Genomic DNA, 23,834 nt, shown 5'->3' with positions numbered 1-23,834 from the left:
TGATCTCTGTCTGTCAAGTAAATAAATAAAATCTCTTAAAAAAGTAATGTTACTTGGTAATCATAATGGATTTCCATGGTCTATATTTCCTAGGTTATTTTGAATTCTGTTAATTAAACTGTCCTTATTACAAGAGACCTATAAATAGAATGATGGAATCATAAGTGAAATCTTTTAGAATACAAATCTCACTCTAGAACAACAGAGTTGAAATGGAGGTGGATTCAGTGCATGTCATCAGCTCTGAAAGTGGGAGAATTCTTATTTCAAAATCTTGGAGAAAATACTCAGAACCATGAAAGCATACAAAATCCCCATACTCCATATGTTCTAAATTTCTATTTTATTTTTTATCAACTTTGTATTAAAGAAAAGGAATCAAACCACAAAACCCAAATTAAAAATTATTAGATGGGTAGTGATATTAATTCATTCCAATTTTTTTTTTATTAAACCTATACATAAGAAAGTGTTTTATCTGTATAAGGGTCTGGCCTTGGTCTCTTGGTCCATCTTGCAGGTCACCTGCTGTTTAATGAAGAAGTCATTGAATGAATGAATGGCTTCCTACCTCAACACCTGGGTCTGAAGGCTTTCTGTTGCTGTAGAAACACATTAGTTCTGCCAAGAAGCAGGTCAGAAATGCAAAGGAGCTAATGCCCACAAAAACAAAACAATAAGGGACATTTGTTGGTAGATAAATAACCTCAATTTCTTCACTTCTTGGTAGGAAAATTCTCTCAAGTTATAGTAAGGGAGTCTGAGCCCCAGTTGTCCACAGCAGTGCCCATTCATGAATGCATCTTTTATTGACTTTCTTCCTCTTCTGACCCCACTTTCCTGTGCTTTTAAGGGAAGCCCACCTAAAAAAGGAGGAAAATCCCAGACGTATATGTGATGGCAAACAAGTACTAGGGAGAGGCATCAATCAAGGTATATGGTGTTTCATGAAATGTTTGTTCCAGACTATTTTTTTTTAAGTGTTTTCTTTTTTCCCCCCAAGCCATTGTTTTACACAAATATAATAGTGTTTATTTTCTGCGCAAAATCATCATGTCCAAAAGTCAACAATGGTTTCTGAATCAGCTATCTGCCTGGTGTCATTTAAAAATTTTTATTTGGGGGCACCTGGGGGACTCAATAGTTAAGCCTCCAACTCTTGATTTCAGCTGAGGTCTTGATCACAGCTGAGGTCTTGACCTCAGGGTCAGAAGTTCCAACCCCGCTTTGGGCTCCATGCTGAGTGTGAAGCCTACTTAAAGTTTAAATTAATTATTTAATTAAAATAAAATTTGTTTTTATTTAGAAAATTCTACAATGCTTAGAATTCTAAATGTAGAACATAAATACATTTTCTGTCATCCAATTCTTTTTTTAGTCTTTACCTTATTTTTAAAAATAATTATATTTACTTAAGATGTACAAAATGATGATTCCTTATACATATACATAATGAAATGATAGCTACATTCAAACTAACAACATATCATCTCCTCACAGTTATCATTATTTTTGGTGATGAGAGCACCTAAAACTACTTTTTCAGCAAACTTAAAGTATTCAATACAGTTTTATTAACTGTAGTCATCATGCCATACATTGGCTCTCTCATTTTACATAATAACTGAAACTTTATACCCTTTAACAAACATCACCCGATTTCTCCTCCCCACCTTCAGCCCCTACTGAACACTGTTCTTTTCTCTGCTTTCACATATTCGACTTTTTTAGATTACACATATAAGTGAAATCATGCAGTTTTGTTTTTTTTTTTTCTTTTGGTGTCTGGCTTATTTCACTTTGCATAGTGTCTTCCAGATTCATCCATGTTGTTGTAAGAGGGAGCATCTCCTTTTTGTTAAGACTGAATAATATTTCATTATATAGATAATATTTTATCTATTCATCTGTTGATAAACATTTAGGTTCAGACATTTTTGTCTATTGCAAATAATGCTGCAACTGTGGCCCAGTTTCAGTAAATACCAGTATTTGCCATGCTTGATTTATATATCTTACTTGTTTTTTTTAAAATGTTCATGGAATTTCAGTATACATACAGAAAACTGTACGTTATTGTAAATATGTAGCAAAATGAGTTTTCTCAAACTGAAAACATTTGTGGAAACAGCATCCAGATAAAACAAATAGAATTAGCACTCCCCGATTCTCCCACAACATACACACTCACTTTCAGTTACTACTCAGACTAACAAAAATAAACACTATTCTACCTTGTATGCGTCTTTTAAGCAAATAGCACACATCCTCTCATTTTACTCATACTGCCCCTGCTTTGTTGTATATTATTAAGTCTAATCTAAAGATGAACCTGCTCCCCGATATGTTTCCACCATATTTTACATGGAAACATAATACAATTTTTCCAAACATTTTGTTGGAGAATGCTTTCCTCAATTAGAAATGGACTAAAACTTGGATTTAATGAATTGAAGAGAGATATATAAGTGATTAAAAAATATTATTTTCACTATATGAGTTTGAACTAAGTGGGGAAGTAGTATCTTATATTCAAAGATCATCTAAGAAATACACTGATTTTTTAAGAGACTCTACCACTTCCCACTTGGAACTGGATTATTTTGCTAAGAAACCCTGTAATCCCATTAATAATTTATAATATTGAAGTATTACATTCTAACTTTAATTTAGGTTTGCAAGTAATTGTTTTATTTGATTTAAGTCATAATCTATGTTGACAGTTTTATTTTAGGAAGACTAGAGGCATTTGAGAATGATAATTTCCTTTTTATTAGGATACATCTGTTAATTAAAAAACTAGTTTTGAATTGATAAAGTGCTCAAAGTAATTAATTTTAACAGTGACATAATGCAGTGTATTTCTGGAGCAGTCATTCTCTGCAGTACAAAGTATTTCCATATTCACCAGATACTTCCTTATGGAGAAAAGTCAAAGGAGACAGGTATTGCAGCGTCTGACTCAGTGCATGATCTTTTCAGATAAAATGTAGCCTTCTCATTAACACAGATATGAAGAACTGATATTAAACTTTATCAAGCTACTTATTGGCATTTCAGAATACTGTCTGGATTTTATGTTCCTTTTACATCTTGAATTAGTAAATTTTTAAAAGAAAAATTAAATTGTAAATAGGAAATTGGTAAAGCATATCTGACTAATCATTATCCTTTGAGAAACTCTAGGCCCATAATAAAATTTTCATGTTTTTCTTCCTTTGATTGTATGGAACAAATATATCTTCTGGCTATTCAAATAATACCATTATCATTTTTAGTTACTAAAATATTCAAGTAAACACAAAATATTGATTTCTTACCCATTGTTAAAAATTAATAAGTACAAAATAAATTACACACAGATTCTTAATTATTGAAGATAATTTATAGTAACTATTATTTTGACCTTAATTTTCAATCTAAAGACCTCATTCTCAGAAAGAGACTTCCAGCATACAGAATTGAAAATTCTCTCATTTACTTTGTTTATTCTGCAGATAACATATATTTGACATTTTTTTTCGTTTATCAAGTATCTAAACTATACACATTTCTCTACCAAATTCATTTACTCAGAGCTATCTAATCTATCCATCTAAATCAACCAATGAAGAAAATATTTGAGTATACATTTCTAGGAATGTTGTTTAAAAAAAAAGCAATATGGTAAAACTGCCTAGCATTAATCTTCTAGCTCTCAAATAATTATTTTAACACTGGAATTATATATAAATGAAAAAATAAAACTAATTTTTAAATGTATTTTTCCTTTCTTGTCATTTTTATATGTCCAGTTTGAGCCTATTAAGTGATAAGGGTGGAAATTTGTTCCTAGGGATGGCATTGTAGGTAATCTCAATCATTTCTTCCACTGACAGCATAATTAGGAAGTTGAAATGTGACTTTCTACATATCTGTGCCTTTATATGTATCTATTTGTCTGTCTATATAGACAACAGAGAACAAACAGTTCAGTGAGAAGTGCAAGGCTAAGTGCTAAGAAAAGATGGAAACACAGTATAATCCAGCATTTGTGTCCACTTTTGCTGAAGAACAATAAACATATTCCCAAAGAAGTAGATGAGAAACTGAAAAGGTAAGCAAAATTTTCAACAAATTCAAGGACCAAGAGGGGCAGAATTTTGGTCACCAAAAATAAAGTCTGATAAGATACCAGGTCTGAGACAAAGCATGAGAGACTGTGAACACCGAGAAGCAAACTGTGGGTTTTGGAGGGGAAATGGGTGGGGGGGGGTTGAGTGAGCCTTGTGGTGGGTATTAAGGAGGGCACATATTACATGGAGCACTGTGTGTGGTGCATAAACAATGAATCTTGGAACACTGAAAAAAATAATAAAATAAAAAAACAAATAAAGAAATTGAAATTTCAAACATGATTTCAAACTTGGAAATCACCTCTAAAAACAAAGCAAAACAAAAAACAAACAAACAAACAAACAAAAACTGGTTTGAATTGGAACCCCAGGACTGCAGGTTAGGAGTAAAGATGAAATTGAAATAGACCTGCCCTCACTGAATCACAGCTTTGAATCAACTCCAGCACATACTGGATTAAGGTTATCTAGAATTTTTAATGTATAGGCCACATGCCAGAGAAAACTATAAATCCTCTGGAGAAAGGCACTGTCATCTTAAGTTTCAATAAGTCCTACAAAGATACAAAAAAATAAGACAAAGTGATAATTAGAGGTGGAATTGTTTCCCTGTGAATTCATATGTTGAAGTCCTAACCCCTAAAACATCAGAATATAACTATTAATAGAGACAGTCTGGTCTGTAAAGAGGTAATTAAGATAAAATTTATATTATGGATGGGCCCTAAAGTAATATAATTTATGTCCTTATGAGAAAGGGAGTTTAGGACATAAACACATACAAAGGAAATACCATGTGAAGATGTCAGAGGAAGATGGTCATCTACCCACCAAGAAGAGAGGCTTCAGAAAGAACTAAACCTGCCGACCTTGATCATGGATGTCAAGCCTGCATGACTATGAGATCATATAGTTCTGTTCTGTAAGCCATCCAGTCTGTGATGCTTTCTTGGGACAGTCGTAGCACACCCTAACACACCTTTACAATGATCTAAGTCTAAGAGAAACAACAGAAAACAGAAATACCTATAGTATTTACAGGGAATTCTAATATTTACAGGGAATCTAGATAGTAGAGTTTCAACAACTCTAAAAAAAAAAAAAATCCAAAGAAATAAAATGAGAAACTATTAGACTAAGCCAACTAAAAAAATCAGAAGCTGATACTAAGAACTCACAGATGAGTTTAATAATATATTTGATATAGACGAAGAGAGAATATTGAACTGGATGAAAGTCGAGAAAAAAAATTGTAGAATGAAGCATGAAAATGTAAAAAAGATAGAGAATAGAGAAGAAAGCATATGAAACAAGTGAGTAAGAAGAAAAAAAATCTATGCCAAAATAACTAGATCCAAGGGGGAAAAAAAAAGAGAAATAGTAAATAGGATAGAATAGCTGATAATCTTTAAAAAACAGTAATTGTATAAAGTCTCAGGTTAAAAAGAAGTGAATAATGTGTACCTAAACATAACAAGGTAAAAGTGCTAAAAACAACAAAAAAGACAAACAGAAATGATAAAAGCATCCGGGAAAAAAGAAAAATTACTGACAAAAGTGTCACAATAGGATTGAAGCCAGATCCCTGAAACAGAAAAACAAAATTAAAACCATATCATAATGAAATAAAATCTTCAAAGTATTCAAAGAAGTTAAACATACCATATTTTAGTATATTTAACTTTTGGGTAAAATATTCTTCAAAAGTGAAAAAAATGAAGAGATCTTGATAGTAGAAAAAGAATGTTTATGCTTACAATAACACAAAATGCAAGATAAAACTGCACAAAAATATCTTATGTATCATAATGCCAAACATTGAAGTTTGAAAATGTTGTTAGCAAGACTTGGGGAACAGATACTAGCATGTGGTACAAAAATCACTTAAAAACATGGAAGGAAATTAAGTAATTTGGCAAAATTACATATTCTGTTTTCCTTTATCAAGAAATTCTTCTTTTAGAAATCCATCTGAAATACCGACTGACAAGATATATAAAAAGACGTATGTACAAGAAACTCTATAGCAGTAATATTTGTCATAGTAGAATAGAATAAAACCAAAATATCCATTAACAGGGGTAGATTGTATAAAGTATTGTATGATATTTAGCTGAGGAGATTTTCATGCTAAGTGTTGAAAATGTAGCCTAGTTTATTCTAACTGCTTATAGTAAAATTTGAGAGAATAAATGTAAGTTGAGAATATTGTTAAAACTGAGAAGTGACAACTTGGAAAACTACTGGTCCTCCCAAATAACAAAGGAAGTCAAAATTAAGAAATTCACTATCAGGAAATACTCTACAGAAAATACTGATGATGTGACCCTAAAGTCCTCCCTTGAAACATCAGAGAGATCAAAAGATCAGAATATTTAGTCACACGATGTGACTCTGAGAGATAAGGGGTAATAACTCAAAGATCCCCTCCATTACACTGTGGCCTCTAGGAAACCTGAGAGCAATGTCCCTCAGCTATATTGGGAGAAGCAAAAATTGAGAAGGGATTATTTAGGTAAGATCTCTGGGAGGAATCCTTACACAGTTTATACGTGAATCAAATCATCACATCGTACACTTTAAAAATTGTAAAATTTTGTCAGTTAAACCTCAATAAAGCTGAAAAATATCTCTTGATTAGCCTCTTAGCTAATGGAGTTAATTCCTCTGACATAATACAGGAGACAGAAAGTTCTTAAATTTTTTATAGCAGCAGAACTACTGCCAGTCTAATCAAGAGAAAAACAGCAATTTCTAACAGAGGGGCATCCTGCGAAATAACTGACTTTTACTTCTCAAAACTGTCAAGGTCATCAAAAATAAGGAAAGACTGAAAATGTTACAGCCAAGAGATGCCTAAAGAAGCGTGACAACTAAATGTAGCATGGTATCCTGAATGGGATCATGGAATAGAAAAGATACATTAGGCAAAAACTAAGGAAATCTGAATAAATTATGGACTTAATAATAGTGCATCAGTATCATTTCTTAATTGTAACAAATGTGTTATAATACTGCAGGATGTTAATAATAGAAGAAGCCAGGTGTGGGGTAAACCAGAACCCTTTGAAGTATCTTCTTTTTTTCTATAATGTAAAATTGCTTTTAAAAAGTCTATTTAAAATTATATAAGGATATGTAAAGAAGAAATAACACCATCATGATTATGTTGATATATCTATATATATAGCAAAAACTGTCTTCAATTTGTTTCACTTTTTTCTTGAGATAAAATTCACATAGCATTTTTAATAGTAAAGTATACAATTCACTGGTTTTTAGTATGTTCATCATGTTCTGCAACCATCAACAGTACCTAATTCTGTAATGCTTTCATCACCCCCAGGAGAAATCTCATACACATTGAGCAGTCATTCCCTATTTCTTCTTTTCCCCAGTCTCTGGAAATCACTAATACTTTTTGTCTCTACAGATTTGTCTGTTCTGGACATATCATATAAATTGTATCTTACAATATGTGGCCTTTGTGTTTCACTTTAAGATAGCATCGTGTTTTTAAGGTTTATCCATGTTGTAGCATGCAACAATACTTAATTTCTTTTTTTTTCAGTGTATTTATTTATTTGAAAGATAGAGACAGAGAGAGTGGGAAGAGGTCGAGGTAGACAAGCAGACAAGCAGACTCCCCACTGAGTGAGGAGCCCAAAGCAGGCTTGATTCCAGGACCCTGAGATGATGACCTGAACTGAAATCAAGAGTTGGTGCTTAACCGACTGAGCCACCCATGCACTGCATTACTTTATTTCTTTTTAATGACTGAATAGTATTAATAGTATTCCATTGTATAGCTATACTGTATTTATAATATAAAATTATCAGTTGATGGATGTTTTGGTAGTTTCCACTTTTGGACTATTATGAAAGATGTTTTATGGACATCTATGTCCATGTTTCCATAGATGTGTGTTTCTAGTTCTATTAGGAGTGGAATCGCTGTATCCTATGGTAACTATGTTTAACTCATTGAAGAGCTACCAAAATTCTTCCAAAAGTTCTCCACAGAACCTAAAACATTTTACATTCCAATCACCAATATTTGAGGGTCCAATTCCTCCATATCCTGACCAATATTTGTTATTTTCCTTTAAAAAAATATAGCTATCCTACCAGCTATAAATTGGCATACTATTATAATTTTGATTTGAATTCTCCTGATGTCTAATGATGTTGAGCATATTTTCATGGGCTTATTGACCATTGGTATATATTGGAGAAATGTCTGTTCATAACCTTTGCCCACCTTTTCTTTTCTTTTTTTTTTTTTTAAGATTTTATATATTTGACAGAGAGATCACAAGTAGGCAGAGAGAAAATGAAGCGGGCTCCCTGCTGAGCCTGATGTGGGCCTCGATCCCAGGACCCTGAGATCATGACCTGAGCCAAAGGCAAGAGGCTTAACCCACTGAGCCACCCAGACGACCCTTTTGCTCACCTTTTCACTGGGTTGTTCAACTTTCGTAGAGTTGTAAGAATTCTTTATTCTGTACAATAAACACATGTGATTCACAAATATTTTCTCTCACTCTCTGTGTTGTCTTTTCACTTTCTTGATAGTGTCTTTCAATACACAAAGTTTTAATTTTAATGAAGTCTCCTTTATCTTTTTTTTCTTCCCCTGACACTTGTGCTTTTGGTCTCATATTTAAGAAACTGTTGACTAATCCAAGGTCATAAGGATTTCACTTTTGTTTCCTTCTAGGTTGTTTTTAGTTTGACCTCTTACATTTAATTCTTTATATTGAGTTAATTTTTTGTATGTGATGTTAGATAAGGATCCATACTAATTCGTTTGCACATTGATATCCAGTTGTTTCTTCATCATTTGCTGAAGAGTATTACTTCTAGATTGAGTGGTCTTAGCATCCTTCTTGAAAATCAATTAACCAAATAAGTATAGGTTTATGTCTATACTCTTAATTCTATTCAATTCTATTCCTTTATATATCTCTCATTGTACCAGAATCTCCATCTTTTTATTACTGTAGCTTTTTGTAAATTTTGAAATTGCAAGTGTGAATCTTTTTTCTTCTTTTCAAGTGTGCTTTAGCTGCCTAGTGTCCCTTTAAATTTCACATGCATTCTAGGATCAGTGTGTTCACTTCTTCAAAAAAAAAAATCAATTGGGATTTTGGTAGGTGTTGCATTGAATCTGGAGATCAATTTGGGGGAATAATGTCAACTTACAGTATTAGCTTTCAATCCAGGAATGTGGGATATCTTTCCACTTGAACTTTTTTCTTTAATTTCTTCCCATATTGTTTTGTAGTTTTTGGTGTGTAAGTCTTATATTTTCTTGGTCAATTATTTTCTCAAGCATTTTATTATTTGGACGCTATTATAAATGGAACTGTTTACTTAATTTCATTTTCAGATTGTGAAAATGTGAAATTTTCAGTGAAATTGTGTAGATATATAACTGACTTTTGTATTTTGATCCTGTGTCTTGGCAGTTAGCTGAACTCATTTGTTAGCTCTAATTTGTGTGTGTGTGTGTGTGTGTGTGTGTGTGTTTGAATTCTTAAGGGTTTTCAATGCATAAGATCATGTTTAGTACAAGTCAGGATGGTTTTTCCTTCCTTTTTCATCTGGATGTCTTTTATTTTATTTACTTGCCTAATTTCTCTAGGTAGAACTTTTAGTACAATGTTACTGGAAGTGACAATAGCAGACATCTGTGTCTTGTCCTCATCTTAGGAAGAAAGCTTTTAATTTTTCACTGTGAAGTGTGATGTTAGTAATATGTTCTTGAATGCCTTTGTTCATTTAAGTAGCATCCTACTACAGTCCCTAGTTTGTTTGGTAGGATATTGGATTTTTTAAAACACTTTTTTTGCATCTATTGAAATGTCCATGTGGATTAGCCCTTCATGCTGTTAATATGCTTCTACATTGATTGATTTTCATATGTGTGAATGACTCTTGCATTCCTAGGATAAATCCAGCTTGGTCATGTTGTATAGTCCTTTTAATATATTGTTATATTTAGCTTGCTAGTATTTTATTGGTTATTTTTGGATTATCATCATAATGGGTATTGGTCTGTAGTTTTTTCCCTTGTGTTCTCTTCATCTGCCTTTGGTATTAGGGTAATGACAGCTTGATAGAATGAATTAGAAAGTGTTCTCTTATTTTTTTGGAAGAATTTGAGAAAGTTTGTTATAAATTCATTAATCTTTATTCTTTCCCACCCTTCTGCATGTTTTAAGTTTAGTCTTTCATTTTTCTAGTTTTTCAAGTAGAAGATTAGGTTATTAATTTGAGAACTTTTTCAACACATATATTCCCTTCTTTTTTTTTTTTTTTAAAGATTTTTATTTATTTATTTGACAGACAGAGATCACAAGTAGGCAGAGAGGCAGGCAGAGAGAGAGAGGAAGAAGCAGGCTCCCTGCCAAGCAGAGAGCTCGATGCGGGGCTCGATTCCAGGACCCTGAAATTGTGACCTGAGCCCAAAGCAGAGGCTTTAACCCACTGAGCCACCCAGGAGCCCCCACATATTCCCTTCTGTAAATTTCCCTCTGACTACTCACCTTAAAGAATCCCACATGCTTTGGTTTGTTGTGTTTTGTTTTCTTTCATATAAAAGAATTTTCTAATTTTCCTTTTGATTTTTTTTTTTGAAGCATTGATTTTTAGGAGTATGTTTCCACATATTTGTGAATTTTTAAAAATGTATTTGCTATTAATGTTTATCACAATCCTCACTTCAATTACTAAACAAAATAACTAAGAATAACAAGGAAATTAAAATAGTCCACCAGAATATAGTTAGCCAAAAGAAAACAGTAAAAGTGAAATTGAAAAAATAAAAAAATATATAAAACTTATAGAAAACAAATAGTGAAATGGCAGAAATAAGACTTGGTTTATCAGTAATTAGGTTAATGTCTAGTAAACTCTCTAAATTAAAAGGAAATACGGATTTTTTTTAAAGACCACCCAACTAAAGGCTATCTACACTAAAGTGACTCACTTTAGATATAGGTTGAAAGTTAAAAGTTAAAAGAATTGAAAAAGATATTTCATTTGTGTGTGATATATATAAAGAACTTGAAATTTCATGGAAAACTGTTTTGGCAGGGAAGAGAGGTCAAATGACAACCACACAGAAGCTTACTTTCTGTACTTGATGATATAGCAATGGGAGTCTTTGGATTATTACTTAACTGGGATGTAGCTATTCTTTCTTTCTAAAATCTATTATTAGAGATATAGTCACATACTTCACTCAATTAATGTCATCTTGTGCCAGTTATTTACTTATAATTTCTCAGCTTCAAATTCAGCTTTCTTTGCTTTGCTTTGTGATCCTGAAGTGGACCTTCTAGACTTTTCTCCTTTGCCAGTTGACATGATGTTAGATTTTGCCAAATAGGGCACTGGAAGGCCATTGCAAGATCCCTTCAGGAGGAAAGGATCTATTTTTCTTTACCGGTGTGCTCTGTTCAACATGGCAGCCACTGAACTCACATGCAGGTTCCTGGGATAATTCATTACAGCACCAGCTCTCATGGATTATAAATCCATGACTTCTGGGAAATTTTCTCTGTCCCAAAGCGGCAAATTTCATTGCTTCTTTGAAGCCAGCACTCTCCAGGAAATTTTTCCTCCACTCTAAATACTGCCATGACTCACCAGTCAAACCAGAAGTTCATGGTAGTTAGGGGAAACTTGAAGTCTTAGCCCAAGTTTAACTCACAACAAACACCTAGATGGTTAGAATATGGATCCCATAGCAATTTTTCTAGTTCTTGAGTATATAATTGGCCTGTGCAAAAGTTGGATAGATCTTGGAGAATAAATTTGGTGACTCTGTTTGTAGCCAATAATACAGCCTCCTTTGCCTGGCAGAAATTGACACAGCCTTTAGGACTTGGTTTGCAGATGTTGACCTGGTCAATCCATTTTTCTCCATACAAAAAATCGCAAGGACTGCTAGATAGTTTCTTTTTTTGACAGGACTAACAGTACATGCTCATGGTCATACTTCAGAGTTATGTCTTCTCTCTTGTTTTTTTTTTCCCCCAATAACATAGTCTGCAAAGATCTTAATCATGCTGGCATTTCACAAAACATCGCATTGTTTTTATAAATTGATATTATTCTGATTGGCCTAGATGAGCTGTAAGTTGTAGATAATTTAGATGCCTTAATAAGACAAATCTGAGCCAAAGAATCATAGATAATGCCACAAAATTTCAGAAGTTTGTCACCTCAAGTCAGTTTCTGGAAGTCCAATGGTCTGTAGCACAAGATATATCCTTCAAGGTGAAACAGTTTATTTCATACAACCTACCACAGACACATACCCAAAAGAAGCATGACGTTTGGAATTTGAAAATGGCCTATACTACATTTGTGTGTTCTACTGTAACCTATATACAAATTTCCTGCTAATTTGCTCTATCAGCACAAAAGAAGGCTTTGAAACAAGTCAGGTTTCAGTGTAATCTTCTTTTCCCCTCAGACCTTATAATCCAGGAGATCCAATGATACTCACATTATCTGTGGCAAATAAGAATGCTGTATAGAAAATCTGGCAAGAATTTGGAGGATAATTGTAACACAATCCTTAAGGATTTGGGACGTAACTATGCCTTTAAGGAGATAACTATTCTTATGAGAAACAGCTTCTGACTTGTTACTTGGCTTTGATAAAGCCCTAATGCTAACTATGGGATATCAGGTAACTGTGAAGTCTGAGTTTTCAGTTATCAACTAGTTGTTTTCTGATCTATCAAACTAAATGTTGGGCATGAAAAAATACAATACATTATCAAGTGGAAAGAGTATATAAGAGACTGTACTTAGGTAGATTCCAAAGATACAAATGAGTTATATGAGTCAATGGTTCAGATTTACTTGAAAACAACTCCTACTACAATCCACTCTCTCAATCCACATTTCTGGCCTAATGGAGAGTTCTTATGATTCATAAATTCAGAGGAAAAAAGGAAATTTTATGCTGTTGTACATGATTCTGGACAGTATGCTCATGTCACCTGTAAGTGAACACTTCATATTTATGGTCTCCATAATGATGCCTCTAGGAGACTATAGTGAAGTACAACATTCCACTAGACAGAATTCCAAACAGTATATTTTACTTTGGATAGACTGAGAGATAAGAAGAAGGATGGATTACATTGTTCATATAATAGTTGTTAATGGTTGTTGATGAGTCATCTGGATAAATACAAACTTGGAAGAACAAAAATGAAAGATTGGTGAAAAGGAGCTCTTGGGTCAAGAGGTATATGTATGGACATCTCTGAATGGGCATAGACTGTGAAGATATTTTATTTGACTTGTGGTTGTCTACCCAAAGGCAGACACTCAGAATAAGATGGACAAATTACTCACTCTACAGTTGTCAATAACATCTTTCCCAGCCACACAATGCCTACTCAATGGGCCCATGAGCAAAGAGGTCATGGCAGTAGGTATGAAATATGGACTTTAATAATACAGGCCTCCTTTAACCAAGGTTAACCTTGAGAATGCTAATGCTGAGTGCCCAATCTGCCAGTTACATTGGCCAACATTGAGTTTTCTGTATGTCACCACTCACATAGGGAATCCACCACTTGAAAACAGGTTGATTACATTGCACCCTCACCATGAAAAAGCAGGTAAAGATTTAACTTTACTGGAATAGAAATATGTTCTGAATATCAGTTTGCCTTCAGTGCCCATGATGCTTCTAGCACCACCATCTGCAGACTCACAGAGTACTTTAATCACTGTCATGAAATTTTACAAAGCACTGATTCTGATGAAGAAACCAATTTCTCTGAACCTCCGAGAACTTAGCAAACTCAACACCCAAAGAACAAACAATCCAATCAAGAAATGGGCAGAGGATATGAACAGACATTTCTGCAAAGAAGACATCCAGATGGCCAACAGACACATGAAAAAGTGCTCCCTATCACTTGGCATCAGGGAAATACAAAGCAAAACCACAATGAGATATCACCTCACACCAGTCAGAATGGCTAAAATCAACAAGTCAGGAAATGACAGATGCTGGCGAGGATGCAGAGAAAGGGGAACCCTCCTACACTGTTGGTGGGAATGCAAGCTGGTACAACCACTCTGGAAAACAGCATGGAGGTTCCTCAAAATGTTGAAAATAGAACTGCCCTATGACCCAGCAATTGCACTACTGGGTATTTACCCTAAAGATACAAACGTAGTGATCCAAAGGGACACGTGCACCCGAATGTTTATAGCAGCAATGTCCACAATAGCCAAACTATGGAAAGAACCTAGATGTCCATCAACAGATGAATGGATAAAGAAGATGTGGTATATATACACAATGGAATACTATGCAGCCATCAAAAGAAATGAAATCTTGCCATTTGCGACAACATGGATGGAACTAGAGCGTATCATGCTCAGCGAAATAAGTCAAGCAGAGAAAGACAACTACCATATGATCTCCCTGATATGAGGAAGTGGTGATGCAACATGGGGGCTTAAGTGGGTAGGAGAAGAATAAATGAAACAAGATGGGACTGGGAGGGAGACAAACCATAAGTGACTCTTAATTTCACAAAACAAACTGTGGGTTGCTGGGAGGAGGGGGGTTTGGAGAAAGGGGGTGGGGTTATAGACATTGGGGAGGGTATGTGCTTTGGTGAGTGCTGTGAAGTGTGTAAACCTGGCGATTCACAGACCTGTACCCCTGGGGATAAAAATATATGTTTATAAAAAATAAAAAATTTTAAAAAAAATAAAAAAGAAAATAAAAAAAAAGAAACCAATTTCTCAGCATGAGCTACAAAAGTATTGTGGCATTAACTGGTCTTACTACCTACTCTCTCACCCAGACAGAGCTGACCTAATACAAAGTATGAAATGGCTTACTTAGGAGTCATTTATAGTGGCAGTTGTAAGACATCAGCTTAAAGTGATGTTGTTTCATAGGATGTAGTATATACTTTGAATTAAACAAAATACTATATGGTTGTGTCTCCGCCACAGCCAGAATACATGGCTCCAAGAATCAAAGGTAGGAAGGAACTCCTTTCACTATTTTACCAGTCACAGAATGTTTGCATCCTATCCTGAAAACCTTGAACTGTTCTGGACTAGAGATATTAGTTCCCAAGGAGAGGATATTTCCATCAAGAAACATAATAATACTTCCATTCACTTTGAAGAGAAGACTGAACATTTTAAGTTTTTGCATATCACTGGTGGAGTGATTGGATTGATCCTAATTATTAAAGAGAGATCGGTTTGCTGCCACACAATAAAGGAGTCTCTGAGGTGCCTTTTAATGCTTCCACAATCACTGGTGAATGTAAATGGAAAATGACAGCAATGACTACAACAACAAAAAGTCAAAACCACTAAGGACTCAGATACTTCAGAAATGATGGTTTGATGTACTTTACCAGGTAAAACATCAAAACCACCTGAGGTTGGAAAGGAAATTTAAGAAATAATATTGGGAGAAGGAAGTCACAGATACTTCTTCATGACCAATTACAGAAATAATATGATATATAATATATATTTTAAAGACTTACAAAGTTAACCTCAACAAACTCATATAGAATGATAAAGAGAAGAAGGAGAAAATGCATATAGGTAGGTAGATATATATGTAGATAGTAGATATTTAGATATCTATCTTTATATATCCTTAAAGTAAGTCCAATAGGCCTTGAATGAATTTGAGAATTAATTAATATAATCAATGATAGATACTTCCAGTCAAGACTCATAGATAATTCTCAAAAAATGGAAAGATACTAAGATACTAAGCAGTTCCCCAAATACTGAAATGTCTGCTATGCACTCAATACGTTTATTTTGGAAAAAATTTTACAGAAATACTGAAAAAATTCTATTCAAATCTCTAAGGTAAGGCTTTATTAGTCAAATAACAAAGTATGAAAAAATCTTTAGCCACACTTGTTACTAACATGAGTATAGACTGATTACTGCATAATATGGTTCCAGGATACATGTTCTGACTACCAAAGAGAGTAATTAGATAACAGTCATTTGAGTAATATAATCCTGAATGATTTAAGGTAATATATTTTAATGCATTTTGTTTTTAGTGATACTGGATGAATCAACATAATTTTTTGTAGACAGTATAAAATGGTGATTTGTGCACCTCTTCCTTTTGACATATGTGACTATTTACCTGCTGTTGCCAATATGAAATGTATGAGTATTGAAAATAATCAGAAGAGATAATATGGTATCAGATAAAATATCACAATAGTAATAAGAGATTCTACTATTCACTTATTGCAATGAGAATGTTTCCTATGAACCATGCTTTCTAACTTACGTCGTGCTCTTCTCACTTTAAAATTTAAGAATTAAGGAGAAAAAGGTCCTTGGAGAAAACAGCTACTTTGTGAAACCTGAAGAAAATATTGACTTGGTGGGGGAAGGTTAAAAGCATTAACTGAAATACATGCACTGTGCACAGCTTTAGCAGGGCTTGGAGGGGTAGAAGGTCATCTCTACTGACCACAAGACAAGTTCATACCCTACATATATATGTCTACAAATAACAACTGTTGCTATATGATAAGTACAGAAACAGGCTTTCCAATAGAAAAGATACTGAAATAACAGTTATTAGGGACTCAGGTCAAAATCGGGAGTCAAATATTCTTTAAACAGTAATATGGAATTTATAACATTCACACAACCTCCAACCACTCACCACTTTATTATTTCATCCATTAACTAATCATTTATTGAACATATCCTATTTAACAGTGAAAAAAAATGAAAGAGCAAAATGTTACTTTTCTCACCTATATTATAGTCAAGCTCAGACGAAATGAAAACAAATTGAGTAAACAACCGTAGAAGTAAAAATCATACACATGGAAGTAACCAAGGATTGCTCAAAAGTTACCATGTGGTTGTAATAGTTGCTTATTTATTTTAATGCTACTTACAAGATGTGATCACTTTGTGATAATTCAATGACCTAAACATTTATGACCAGTGTACTTTTCAATAAAACTTAAAGATAAATATAAGTAATGATGACAATAAAAATAATAATATTTTGGCTTTTGAAGGGAAAGGATTAGTTCTTTGTTTTCTAGAAATTTCTACTAATTTAGTAATTAATTTCCTGAATATCTAAACAAAGAAAGCTTTCTCATTATTGTTTTTGAGTTTGTGTGACTTGCCAAAGGTTAACTTGTTTTTAAAGTCTTGTTGCTGATCACTAGTTCATAATAACTATTGAGGTCTTTTCATCTAAGGACACTTTAAAATAAATAAAATCAATGAGATTCTGTAAAAAAAAAAAAAAAAAAAGCCACACACACACACACACACACTTCACCACAGTTTAGCAATGGCTCTACTGGTACAATAGAGGACCTGTCAGAGAACATATTAATAATATTTGGAGAATCATGTGTTGCTATTAAAGGAAACATCTTGGATATACTCTGGTTTTGTATTAACACATAAAATTGGGTTAAACTGTGATTAAGCATGTGTATTAGTTAGGCTTCTTGGTTGTAAGCTAAGAAAACATATCCTTAGTAACCCAAGCAGAAAATCAGTTGAAAAATAATTGGGTTGTTCAGAAAAACTGAAAAAGAACTTAGAAAGTTCAGAAATTAGGTAGAGCCCAGTGGAGACGGGTAGCAGAGGTCATGCTTAAGGCACTGTAATAGAAATCATTTGGTTAGGACATTGCTACTGCAATATACCATTCAACTCTTCATGTTGCTCCTTGAAGTGTCACCAAAATGGCTACCATCACCCTGAGACACTGGTTCAGAATTTCAAGATTCAAACTCCCAGATGGAAACATCTGATTGGTTAGAGTACTTCCTTCTCATGAACACTCATGTAAAATACAGCGTCAAGATGTCGCTTAACTTAAAAAAAAAATCAACAGACTCACATTACAGGAAAAAAGAAAAGCAACCGCTCTGATATATTTTTTATTATTATTATTTTTTAGTACGCTTTACTACCAGTTCAGGGCTTGAACTCACAACCCCTAGAACAAAAGTTGCATATTCTCCTGAGCCAGCCAGGTTCCCCTTAGGTTTATTTTTAATACCTGTGGACTGTGTTCTCCAGAATTCTAGTTAAATGAGAAACTAGTGGACAGCAATTGAAGTGATTATCATTAAGCCGTAATGTAAAACAGAGAGCATGATCACAAATATGACTTTCTCTAAAACTCAGTGGATTGAATTTGCAGTTTATAACTGCAAAGAGAGCTAACCCACATATATTTCTCTTAAATGAAGTCTAAGCAAAGTAGAAGCTATATATACTACTTCCCTTCCTCTTCAATCTAAGCTGTCCTTTGAATTGGTTGTGGAATTGAATGAGATGGAAGTGACACTGTGTCAGTTCTGGACCTAGCTTTTAAAGTATTGGTTGCTTCAGTTTCTGTAGTCTTGGAAGCCAACTACCATGTGAGAAGTCTGGTATTACCATACTGTCAGGAAGCCTAAGCTAGACATGTGAATAGTCCAAGTGGGGAGAGAAAAATGATGGGTCAGTTGCAAACTGTGATTCTTTGAGTTGAGGCACGAAGCTTGAGAATGAAGAAGGCTTCTTTTGTGATCCAGCACCTTGGGGTCCATGTAGAACAGACTAGTTGCACAGACGAATTTAGGTCAGATTGAAGAATTATGAGAAATAATAAATTGTGCTTTTTAAAAATGAACTAAGTTTTGGGTTTGTTCATCCAACAGTAAAAAACTGGGATGGAATGGTACCTAGAAGTAGGATATTGTCATGACAAAAACCTAAAACATATAGTGTTAGTTTCAGTCTAAAAGGCAGCAAAGAGACTGTAGAGATTAGAAGGGAAGGCATTACTGAAATTACTGGAACATAGGAAATCTATGTTAGGTATTATTGAAACACCTGGTGAGACTGTCATCTCCAATAATATAGAAAATAAAAATTGGACTTGGTGAAATTGTAGATCTGGATGCATATATTTTTAGGCAGAATTTTGCCACTGAATTTGGTGACATTTAACTGCATGATTGTATATTACAGGAGAAAAATGACGTAAAGAGGGAATACTTCAGGGGTGCCTGGGTGGCTCAGTGGGTTAAAGCCTCTGCCTTCCACTGGGGTCATGATTCCAGAGTACTGGGATCAAGCCCTACATCGGTTTTCTGCTCAGCAGGGAGCCTGCTTCTCCGTGCCCCCCCCCGCCCCCGCCCTGCCTCCTCTCTGCTTACTTGTGATCTCTGACTGTCAAATAAATAAATAAAATCTTAAAAAAAAAAAAAAAGAATACTTCAGTAGTCAAGGACACTAAGCAAGAATTTTCTGACTTAACATTATCCCCAGACAGCAAGACTTTCAAAGCAAGAATGACCTCAGAACAAAGACTCACTCCAAGGTACTGCTAGTAAATCATGAACTTAGAGTCAGTTCCAAATTGAGAGTTAAGATCTCAGAAAAGTTTAAGGCAGTGTTTAGAATGAAAGTCTTTTATCTAGAGAAAGGTATTTCTAACCACCGTAAGGTTGTAAATCTTGAAAGCATAGTTCACAGCACCAAATCTCACAAAATGAAGTATAAGAGGTCTTGCCTTAATAAGATCTGTGCATGTAGTTTTGGTCAAATAAAATAAAGCCCATGAAAACTCATAGAAAATCCACAATGTTTTCAAGAGAATTTTATTGGTAAAATGTGATTTGGTTAAAGTGAAACTTTCTATGTTAGCAAAAATCCCATAGTATATCTGCCTCAGTAAGACTGATTAGATCTATTGGCCATGTTTTTACTATTACTTAGATTTTAAATGATCTTCAACTGTTCTTTTTTTTTTTTTTCCATTTTCTTTGTCCAAGATTGCATGCTAGGATTTTATAGATTAACACCATAAAGTATCATTATATTATATATAGCACATTAAGAATTTAAACTCTTGAAGATAGAATCAGTAATACAGAAAGATGTTTCCCTCTCTAGACTCAATAATCTTGACTAATATTCAGGTAGGGTTCACTTGGCCCAAATATTTAGATAGAAAAATAGATCAGTTGATGGATAGATGGGTAGAAAGAAAAATAGGTGATAGATAGATAGATAGATAGATAGGCAGAAAACCTATTAGATGGATAAGCATTCATACAAGGCCTTGTTAACTTGGGACTTTGTTGTACAAAGGCAAAAGAACATGTTGACCTTCATCAAATCCAAAGTCTAAAATAAGCAATTTTTACCATTCACCATGAACTGTGAATGCTACAATGTGATTATAGTCATCAAGTCCTTTTTTATTTATTCTTGAATAATATGAGCAAGAGAATTGTTCTTGTTTCGTCTGTAGAAGTTATTTATTGCTATGTAACAAATTCCTCAAAACTTAGCTGATTAATATATTTATTATCCAATACAGCTTCTGAAGTTGCAGTATCCTAGAGCAATTTAGCTGAGAGAGTCTAGTCTAGGGTCTCTTATGAGAGTAGAGTCAAACTGTCAACTAGATCTGCATTCATCTTCAGACTTGACAAGGGTTGAGGGATCAGCTTTCAAGCTCATTCACATGGTTATTGGCAGGCCTCAATTTGCTGAAACTCTCAGCGGTATTGCCATCATTAACATAATGGAAATTATGTTTGAATATGTAATAGGAAAACTATAATCATAGAATAAAGGAGGGGTACCTGGGTGGCTCAGTGAGTTAAAGCCTCTGCCTTCAGCTCAGGTCATGATCCCAGGGTCCTGGGATCGAGTCCAGCATCAGGCTCTCTGCTCAGCAGGGAGCCTGCTTCCCTCTCTCTCTCTGCCTGCCTCTCTGCCTACTTGTGATCTCTCTGTTAAATAAATAAAATCTTTTTTAAAAATCATAGAATAAAGGAAAATCTCTCCTGATAAAGAATTGTCAAATTTAAAGAGATATAAAAGAATATATGCTAAACATCTAAAACCTCTGTTGCAGACAGGTTAACACATAACATTTTATTTTGTATTACAGCACATTGCCTATCTTCAGGGATATTATAGTATACCATGGATATGTCTGTGAAGTCTTTGAAGGGAAAAAGAAATTCTACCGTTTTTTGAAAGTGGTAAATTATGAAGATTCTCATGGGTGTCTAATATATATTAACTACTTACATTAAAAGAACTATTTTTTGTTTTGCTTGTGGGTGATGTGTCCTTCAAATCCGTGATGTATTGTTGTTCTTCTGTATTCGCATGTGCTCCGTTCTGCTTGAAAATCTGTGATAGTTTTAAACCTCTTAGGGGAAAAAGAGTGTCTTTTTGGCTTCTGAATGTTTTCTCTTGTTCTTTCATTTGCCGTTAAAAGAAATTTCAATGATGGTGCAGAGGCCATGGTGTCAAGTCATTCTGTGATGATAGCTTGAAAACTTTGGAAAGTATTTCATGGATAATAAGTGCCAGGGAGAGTATCAGCAATAGTATTACACACCATTCGTAGGCAACCAAGCCTTCAAATTCTGAATAGTTTGCACTGAGAATATACTGTGTGACAATTTTTGCAGAAAGATAGAATGAATTCTTATATTACTGATGATGAAAGAGTATACACAAAACTAAATGAATTTCTTGCTAGCAAAACTATCTAAAATTATGGCAAGAGGCATTCTTTACTTTTTAGTTTTTGGCATGATATTGATCTGACAATGGAAAATGACAATTGTTTTGTGGGCAATATACTCATAATTAGAGGTGCATGGAAAATTTTTACATCATCGGTGAAATTATTGCTGAAATTTTTCATTTTTGCCCAGGGCCTTTTTCGTTAATTTAATCATATATAAAAATAGTTTTTGTGTAAGAACAGTTTTCCATATTCTCTATTCTAAAATTATCATCTACTTTTTCCTGGAAAGGAATATAGAAAGCTTGTATGTGAAGTGGAGAGAAAAATCAATCAAAGTAAAAAGTTATCACAGTTAATTCACATTTAATTAGTCAAGATTTTTGCACAGAGAAACAAACTTGGGTCATTCAGGGAAATTTTTAGCTCTCTTTAAGAGAAAACTCAATTAAGCATGGCTTAAAAGGGGGATCTGAGGGGTCAGTCAGCTAACCGCCTGTCTTCGACTCAGGTAATGATCTCAGGGTCCTGGGATCAAGCCTCATGTCTGGCTTCCCGCTCACAGGAGAGTTCTGCTTCTCCTCCTTCCTCTCCATCTGCCACTAACCTTGCTCATGCTTGCTCTCTCTCTCTCTCTCAAATAAATAAATAAAATCTTAAAAAAAAAAAAGAAATGTGACAAAAATAAGGACAATTAATTTAAGAATTATAACAAGAACTGCTAATGCCTGATGTTTGGGAGTTGTTGAATTCAGCACCTCTGAGAAGCTCTTGGCTTTACTGTCATGATGACAATTGACAAGATCAATGGTTCTTGTCATCAAGACGCTGCTCTAAGCATCTTGTCTTTCCGTATCAGTGACCAAGGTAGGCAAGAAGAAAGGGCGTGGGTTCTCTCTAATTTACTATCTCTTGATTAGTGCAAAGGGTTTATTGAAGGTGAATAGCAAAGACCTGTCCTCTAGAGGGATCATCCCTTGGTCCATTCCAATTCAGTGAAAGAACCCAAGATTAGTTACCTTCTTAAGTACATGTCCAAAGTCAACTCCTCTACCTGACAGTTATATTTTCTTTATAAAATAGGACACAGAGAAAACACTTGACTTTTTTTGTTTATTCAGATTTCCAATAAAAGATAATTTTAATATATTTTAACCCTGGACATTTTTAATAATCCGATTAACATAAAGTAACATAACAACCTTATAAGGAGTGTGTGAGTGTGTGTGTGTGTGTGTGTATGTGTGTGTGTGTAGAGAGAGAGAGAGAGAGAGAGAGACAACACTGAATTAGATCATGCATATAAAACTTCAAGAATATTATGTCACAGAGTAAATCTTCAACACATCTAAGTTACATAAAGGTTGTTGCTGCTGCTGCTGAAGATGATGATGATTCAATCTGTTGTACCCTTGGCTCTGTACCAGTGCTACATATGTGCCAAATGAACCACATGTGCATAATCATATGTTGGCATGAGACAGTGGAATATTTAGCATTCTGTTTAATTTATATCCTTTTTCACTGTCATTCATTGAATATTCATAGTTTTCTAGCCATTGCACACACCCTTTCCTTAATTTCTTTCCTTAATTTCCAATCATTATTTACTTTACAGAGGAGGAAATGGCTTCAGAAAGATTAACAAACTCTTCCAAATCACAGCCAGGATGTGGTGGGACAAGGATTCAGGCACAGGTCAGTTTTGTTCCTGGTGGCTGCTTTTAACCACTGCAGGAGTTTTCTTCTCTCTCCCAGTGCTTTCAGGAAAAAAAAATTTTTTTATGGAACCCATCTATATAATTAAGTTCTGAACTATAAATGCTGCCCTTGGGTTTAGACCCTTAGAGTTTTGTTTTCACTTTCTCCTTTGCTTGGTATTCTTCATTCTTCACAATTTCTCTCAGGATTACTCACTTAATATACTTGTAAGAGGTTCTTAGGAGAACTGCCACAAACTGTTAACTGGTTTCCTTGCACACACACTGGCATTTGAACTACGTTTTTTACTTTTTCTCATTAAAGTTCATGGTATTTATTGAATTTCCTCTCTGTTAAAATAGTTTAGATTTCTTGTAGAATATGCCTGTATATTGACCAGAGAGGAATGAAATTATATGCATAAGGAAGTC

At 34.2% G+C, this 23,834-nt stretch overlaps 1 long non-coding RNA gene across 1 annotated transcript; it reads left to right on the top strand.

Moving 5' to 3' along the window:
- The first annotated feature begins 873 nt into the window (after nucleotides 1–873).
- On the top strand, nucleotides 874–23,394 carry LOC122893458. Its single transcript, XR_006381635.1, has 3 exons — nucleotides 874–933; nucleotides 3,953–4,096; nucleotides 23,321–23,394. It is a non-coding gene; the product is annotated as an uncharacterized LOC122893458 (long non-coding RNA).
- Nucleotides 23,395–23,834: the final 440 nt, after the last annotated feature.

Source organism: Neovison vison, chromosome 13 (genome assembly GCF_020171115.1).
Source record: "Neovison vison isolate M4711 chromosome 13, ASM_NN_V1, whole genome shotgun sequence".
Taxonomy (NCBI): Eukaryota; Metazoa; Chordata; class Mammalia; order Carnivora; family Mustelidae; genus Neogale; species Neogale vison.
Note: the sequence above shows the minus strand (reverse complement) of the source record. Positions and strands in the feature narration are given on the sequence as shown.